At 40.5% G+C, this 8,143-nt stretch overlaps 1 pseudogene; it reads left to right on the top strand.

Annotated features, from left to right (window-relative positions):
- The first annotated feature begins 605 nt into the window (after nucleotides 1–605).
- On the top strand, nucleotides 606–1,450 carry LOC129489315 (large ribosomal subunit protein eL19-like; annotated as a pseudogene).
- The last annotated feature ends 6,693 nt before the right edge of the window (nucleotides 1,451–8,143 follow it).

Raw genomic sequence — 8,143 nt, 5'->3', positions numbered from 1 at the left:
ATAACTTAAAACACTTCTGTTCTGGATGATCTTGGTAAATCATATGCTTGCATCATGACTGAAATTATCTTGAAAAACTTTTTTAAAGCTGGGAGTGGTGGCTTATGCCTGTAGTCCCAGCTACTTGGGAGGCCAAGGCAGGAGGGTCACTTGAGGCCAGGAGTTTGAGACCACCCTGAGCACCAGAGCAAGACTCCATTCCTACAAAAAAATTAAAAATTAGCTGGACATAGCTGTGGATGCCTGTAGTCCAAGCTACTCAGGAGGCTGAGGCTGGAGGATCACATGAGCCTAGGAACTGGAGGCTGTAGTGAGCTATAGTCTCACCATTGCACTCCAGCCTGGGTGACAGAGAGAGAAACTGACTCCAAACAAACAAACAAAAAAAAACAAAAAGAAAAAACAAACAAACAAAAAACGCTGTAGGTGGTACACTTCAAAGGTGTTCCTTTTGGGATACAAAATTAATTTGGATCCCCAAACACAAATTATTTTGTTTAAATTGGGGCCCCCCAGGTTCTACAGTGGAGTCGCTGCAGTAGCTGATGAGGAGAACACAGAACAAGAATCCTTCCCCTAAGATTTAAATGCTGGTTTTCCTCATCATGGGTTTGTCCTTCATGGCTCCAGCCTTCAGCGGAGTCAGGTACAAGCAAGTGATGACTTGCTGATGAAAATACTGGACGATGCAGTGTGGATTTTTTTTTTTTTACAAAAATGGAAATATCCGAATGTGACAACTTAGAGTGACCATATAATTTATCACCCAACTGGAATACGTTAGAGAGTGAAGGAAGCGGGAGAGGGTGAGTATGAATAGGTGCACTGGGACCACAAGCGTAAACCAACACTGTCCTTTGTCACTGCTATGGCTGAAATCATGAGGATATTCAGGCCTCAGAAGAGGCTCGCCACGAGTGACTCTACTGTAGCAAGAAGGTCTGGCTGGACCCCAGTGAGACCAGTGAAATCGTCAATGCCAACTCCCATCAGCAGATTTGGAAGCTGATCAAAGTTGGGCTGATCATCCACAAGCCTGTGATTGTCCATTCCCGGGCTGGATGCCAGAAGAGCACCTTAGCCCACCAGAAGGGCAGGCACATGGGCACAGGTTAGTGCAAGGGTACAGCCAATTTTCGAATGCCAGAGAAGGTCACTTGGATGAGGAGAATGAGGATTCTGCACCAGTTGCTTGGAAGATACCGTGAATCTAAGAAGATTGATCGCCACATGTATCACAGCCTGTACTGAAGGTGCAGGGGAATATGTTCACAAACAAGCAGATTCTCATGGAACACAACCACAAGCTGAAGGCAGATAAGGCCCACAAGAAGCTCCTGGCTGACCAGGCTGAGGCCCGCAGCTCTAAGACCAAGGAAGCACGCAAGCTCCGTGAAGAGCGCCTCCAGGCCAAAAAGAAGTAGATCATCAAGACTTTGTCCAAGGAAGAAGAGACAAGAGAAAAAGCTTCTCCTTTTTCTGTACATCCTGGGCACCGTGATTACATAGATCAGCCATTAAAATAAAACAAGCCTTAAAAAAAAAAAAAAAACAGGACTGCCCTGAGAAAACTAGGACATATGGTCACCCCAAGTGGAGTCCCTTCATGGGGATACGGCGTTGAGATGCACAGGCCTGCCAGGAGCTGTTTCATAAGGATTCAGTGTTCTTCTTGCACAGGGGAATGAATTTTGATGAGTATGAAAGATGAGTGAAAGGACCGAGGCAGTCCAATTCCACCCACTAGATTAGCCAGTTTGGTTTGACAGTTTTGTCCATCTGTTTTACATTTTCCAGGTTTGGGAAATGCAGACATAGATAAGGATACTAACATTTTTAAATGACTCAGTAGCCCCTGATAGCCACAAGAGCTTGGCATGGGTTGAAGGCATTCTCCAGGTGGGAACCAATGAAAAGCTGTATGACTGTCTTTGCAAGAAGATAAAGATGTGCTTTGCAACAAAAGAGGGCTCCACCAGTCTGAAAACACAGTAGGAATATTCCTTAAGTGTCTGAAATCCAATTCATCTGGATCTGGCATGCTCACTGATGCCTTTGTCACACCTTTACAGATATTCTAGGGTTGTGCTGCTTGCAGGTGACACAGTTAGTCGTATAAATAAAGATGAAATAAAATTTCTATCCAGTGTTTTTGTACCCAGGTGCTGATTCTTATCTTTTTTTTATTTTTATTTTTATTTTATTTTATTTTTTTGAGACGGAGTCTCACTCTGTCACACAGGCTGGAGTGCAGTGTTGCCATCTCAGCTCACTGCAACCTCTGCCTCCTGGTTCAAACATTTCTTGTGCCTCAGCCTCCTGAATAGCTGGGATTACAGACTTGCACTACCACACCCAGCTGATTTTTGTATTTTTGGTAGAGACAGGGTGTCGCCATGTTGACCAGGCTAGTCCTGAACTCTTGGCCTCATGCGATTTCCCTTCTTGGTCTCCCAAAGTGCTGGGATTGCAGACGTGCACCACCGTGCCTGGCTAATTTTTGTATTTTTAGTAGAGACAGGATGTTGCCACGTTAGCCAGCTTGGTCCCAAACTGTTGGCCTCATGTGATCTGCCCTCCTCGGCCTCCCAAAGTGCTGGAATTACAGGTGTGAGCCGCTGCTCCCGACCTGATTCTTGTCTTTCTAGCTTGTGCATGTCTCCCCAGCAATGGGCATGTGCATTGGTCTAGGCACCACCAAGGGGCTGTTTTAGAAAAATCAAAGATAGTGGAGATTCAAAAAAATCTATCAGGTTGTGAATTTGGGGCTAGATCTTGGAAAGAGCAACAGAAAGTAAACTAAAAACCAGAAGAAGGGAACTTTTAGGGCAGTGAAACTGTTTCCTATGTTACAATAATAATGGATACACATAATATATTTGTCAAAACCCACCAAATGTACAACTGAAAGAGTGAAGCCTAATATAAACTACAGCCTTTAGTTAATAATAATGCTGTATCTTTTTTTGGTATTTTTATTTTATTCATTGGTAACTTTTTAAATTTTAAAGTTGTAAATTTTTTTCTTGATAGTGTTGGGGAAAATCTTTTTGAAATATAATTTAATTCTATTTTTTCAATTGATAAATAATTATACAAATATGACAAATAATTTATGGAGTGTGTAGTGATGTTCTCATAAATATAATGTGTAGAGGTCAGATCACGGTAATTAGTGCATCCATCATCTGAAACATTTCATCACTTCTTTGCATTGGGAATGTTCAATATTTTCCTCCAGCTATTTGAAACAATATATTATTGTTAAGTATCATCATTCGTATAGAACACTAGATCGTATCAGAATTGTTTTGTCAGTTATAATAAATGTACCACACTAACAGAAGATGTAAATAATAGGGAAATGTGAGGGGGGAGCCTGGGCAGGGAGAGACATGTGGGAATTCTATACTTTCCAATCAATTCTTCTCTAAGCCCAAAATTGCCCTAAAAAATTACAAATCATGCCTCATGGAGGAGAATCATGTAAGATGCTGGCCCAGACACAGTGGGCATGGCTGTGGCCAGTCCTTCTCCTTCATTCATACCACACACCTGTGTCAGGGTCCTGGTGGCACCAGCAGACATTGCTAGCTAGTGCCAGCGCAGGGTCTGAGCCTCTTCAGTGGCCACCCCTGCCAGCAGGTTCTGATGGGCTACCCCCACGTCTTGCACCCTTGGACTGCTTGATGCCTTGCCCAGGATGGCCACTGCGGTTACCCCTGAGTGACTGGGGTGAAGTGGATCGGAAAATGCCTCCCCTGCCATCTGCAATGCATTTCAGGAATCTCTTCCAAAGGTCCTGAAAGTTTGAGCAGCAACTGCACTGGCTGTGGCTGCCTTGATGACCTCCCGCCGCGGGCTGGCTTTCTACCTTCCTCTGAGTCAATCCTCGCACCCCTCACGCCTCCTCCCTAGGACCACTTCCCAAAAAAAGTCCTGAATGCAAGTCTTCTTCCCAGACTCTGCTTAGGGCAAGAGATACACTTAAGTGCATTTAAACCTGTGTGTGTAGGCAGGTGTCACACCAAACAATGTAAAAATGACAACACTACTCAAGTCTTTGAGATTTGAATTTTATAAACAGAACTAATCTTATCAAGCATATTAGATCTATTTGTACTATCTTCATGTGAGTGCTATAAAAATATATATATGTTTCTATGGGCAAAAAGACATAAGCCAAAACCACGATCATGTACTTTCCTTCTCTTTGTTTATAATTTAAAATATTTTCCTTGGAAAATTTCCAGATACATAAAGACTATTCTCTAATTACTTCAGCTGATAATTAGCTAAAGGTCTCAAGTCAGTTAGGCCTCTTAGAAAATGTATTTTAATTTGACATTAAAGAAAATATAATCACTGTTATTATTAGAAATAAAACTCTTTAAAACCCACACAGTAAAAGTGAAGTGATTCTATAGGCTCACCTAATTAGCAGTGTTTTATATAAAGACATCAATTGTTACAGCTCTCGTTAAATAAATACGTAGGCTTACATTTCTAGTCTTAAATATACGGTGTTAGCACTGATAGCCTACCTGACAAGTAGAAGGAACTTAGAGTATTCTATTTAGTTAAGCTTGAGATAAGATGATAATTCCAAAATTATGCATAAAGTGTTATATTTATATTTTACACTGTGTTAAAATCAAAGAGAAAATATGTAGCTATCTATTTTGCCAAAATCTATAATTCATTAAGTATGCATAATGGATTTTTATGTAATTCTTCTATATTTATTTTTAGTAAGTAATATTGAAATCCTTTACATTTTACCTAAATTTTTAACACAGAAGGGTGTTTTGTAAAGCCATCATCTGTCTACTAATTGGTGGCTTAATGATTATTTACATTTCTTTCTTCTTTTGTAATTCAACAGTAAGAACTCCATGTTATTAAACTAACATTTGCATTTTTTCCTTTTTCTGATACAAAAGCTTTTTAGAGAGAGATGTAATTTAATATTAGAAAACAGGAACACTTTTCACAGTTCTATTAATGACTTAATTGTTTATACATAGTTTATTTTTTTAATTTTATGCTAATAAGGGTAATATATACCTTTATTTTTATCATCTTAACCATTATGAAGTTTATAGTTATAGATGTTAAGTATATTCACACTGTTTTGAAAGATATATACTTTTGATAAATGTCTTAGTAATTAAATTAATTTGAAAAAATCTGTTCTCATTTGAAAATCTCCCTTTCCAAGAAGGAAACTATTGGATGTTTCAGTTTACAGAAGGCAGATTTCTTTATTTAAAATATCCATACGTGTCATTACAATATATAGCTTTTCAGCTAGGTGCATTTAGGCAAATTTCACACTTTATTTCTATCAGCTGGAAAGGTTTTCCAAAAGTGCCACATGTCTAAAGCATTTTGTGTTTTGGCATAATTTCTTAAACTTTTTTGCAGTTTGGGGGGTCTGAGATTCTTTATCTTATTCATTAATGTTCTTTTTAACTTCTAGAAACCATCAAAATAGGAGCTGTATTGAATTTGAAGGATTTTCCAATTGTATTTGCTAATTCCCTTGGGAGACAGACTATTCCCAACTATTCCCATTTTCATTTCTGCACCCTTTTGTTAGCTGTGCTACGGATGTAATTAGTTCACATATCTGGTATCGCATGGATTGGCTAGTGTTAAAGGTTTCACAAATTAATACGAACCTTTTTTATTTTTGAAATTGAAGGGCTCTTAATTAGTTTAAAAATAGCTATCAACTGGCTTATAACCAGCATTTGTATGTTACAACTTGTTCTCTTCCTAAAGGTGGGGAAATGAGATTTGACAACAGAGACCTATCTCCATAAGAGTTATTTGAGAAAGGGTGTTGTTGGATCAGAGTCAGACTTCCTGTCCTGATTGCAGTAGTGGGTGGGGAGAATTTCCTTCGAGCAGCGTCGAAAAGCGGCATGGGAATCCATGCAGATGGAACAGTGGTTCGTGATGTGACGTAGGCAACCACTGGACATTGGGCATTTTTACATCCTCAGATTCAAGAGCCTCTTGAAAATGTCTAATTTTGATCATTTCGAGCTCTGTCTGGGAAAGCCATGGCAAGTCTGGGTTAACTAGTGCACTAGTCTAGTCTAGTTATCTTAAGTATCTTTCTTATGATGCATGAACATGTAAAAACCAGGAATTTCTTGGTGAAAAAATTTGTTTCCTTAGAACCAGAACAACCCATAATGCAAACGCATAAAAAAGGTTTGAAAATTGAGGTCCTCAGTCTCTCTAGATACATTTTAGGTGTTCAAGATCCACGTATAGCTAGTGGTGACCATATTGACATCATGGAAATATCTACTGGGCAGTGCTGGTTTAGAGCATACTCTCTGAAACACAGCTTGGTACAGGTTAGGCATTCATCCCGTAATTCTGTCTATGTCTGCCTTTAGTAGCTGCCGCTGCTATTTGCTACCACGAAGGCCGCCTCCTCCTCCCGTGGTCGGTAGGTAGGTTTAGGTTCTTTTTTTTTTTTTTTTTTTTTTTGAGACGGAGTCTTGCTCTGTTACCCAGGCTAGAGTGCAGTGGCGCAATCTCGGCTCATTGCAAGCTCCGCCTCCCGGGTTCACGCCATTCTCCTGCCTCAGCCGCCCTAGTAGCTGGGACTACAGGCGCCCGCCACCATGCCCGGCTAATTTTTTTGTATTTTTAGTAGAGACGGGGTTTCACCATGTTAGCCAGGATGGCCTCGATCTCCTGACCTCGTGATCCGCCCGCATCGGCCTCCCAAACTGCTGGGATTACAAGCGTGAGCCACCGCGCCCGGTTTAGGTTCTTATCTCACCACACAAAAGAATTTGAGAGTGACTCCAAAGTAAGAGCAGCCAAAGAACCTTATTGTAAAGCGAAAGTACCCTCTGAGAGGCTGAGTGGGCTGCTCAAAGGGAGAGACAGCAACTAGTGCCTTAAGAGGAATTCCTTTTACGGGAATTGTTCGTATATATTCATAAAATACTGGTGAGGTCAAGTATGCAAAGACAGACCTGCGGTTGACACAAGCGCTCAGCATCTGCATGCTCTAACATGCAATGCATGTATCATTAGCATATAAAATCTCCGCCTAGGGGTGTGTCTTTTTAACTATTAAAATGAAGAAAAGGTTACTATGAGCTAAACCTTGAGCCTAGCTGCACAGGTGGGACCCTGGAGAAATCCTCAGTGCTCCCGCCCCAAGGCAGGAATTTGCAGCTAATAGCTTCTTGGGTTTTGGATGCTGATTGGCTAGGTACGGGAGAAGCTACACTATGAATAAGTCTCTTTCCCGGGCTGTACTAGGTATTAGGAACTTGTAACCATCTAGCAGTCGGCTGGTGTCCTGCAGGACTGTTTATCTTGCACAGGATTCAGGTGCTGACGTAAGAGGGTGCAAGGGATGAGGACCCCACTGCGCTTTACACCGGGGGAAAGGTCAGTAAGTCAGTGTGGCCTCCTGACCTTCCTTATCCTGCTTCACTCCTCCTCACTCTTCTTTTTGTGGCTGTTTTATTGAGATATAGTTTACATACTGTACAATTCATCAATGTAAAATGTACAATTCAGTGGTTTTTAGTATATTCACAGAGCTGTGCAACCATCACCATAATCCACTGTAAACATTTTCATTACCTCAAAAAGAGACTCCCATATGCTTTAGTCATCACTCCCCAATTCCCCCACACTCCTGGCTCTGAGCAAATACCAATCTATTTTCTGTCCCTATATTTTGCTTATTCTGGACATTTCATATAAATGGATCATGTCATGGGTGGTCTTTTGTGACTGTTTACCTCCCATGATGTTTTCAGGTTTCATCCATGTTGTAGCATGTATCAGGACTTCATTTCTTTTTGTGGCCAAATAGTATTTCATTTTATGGATATATCACATTTTGTTTGTCCATTCACAGTTCATAAATATTTGGGTTTCCATCTTTTGCTTTATGAATAATGCTGCTATAAATATTCATGTACAGGTTTTCATATGGACATACGTTTTCATTTCTCTTGGGTGTATACCTAATAGTGGAATTGCTGGTCAAGCGGTTACTCTATGTTTAGGTTTTTTGAGAAACTGTCAAACTGTTTTCCAAAGTGACTGCATCATTTTTACATTCTCACCAGAAATGTATGAGGGTTGTAAT

The sequence above is a fragment of the Symphalangus syndactylus genome, chromosome 1, assembly GCF_028878055.3.
Source record: "Symphalangus syndactylus isolate Jambi chromosome 1, NHGRI_mSymSyn1-v2.1_pri, whole genome shotgun sequence".
Taxonomy (NCBI): domain Eukaryota; kingdom Metazoa; phylum Chordata; class Mammalia; order Primates; family Hylobatidae; genus Symphalangus; species Symphalangus syndactylus.
Note: the sequence above shows the minus strand (reverse complement) of the source record. Positions and strands in the feature narration are given on the sequence as shown.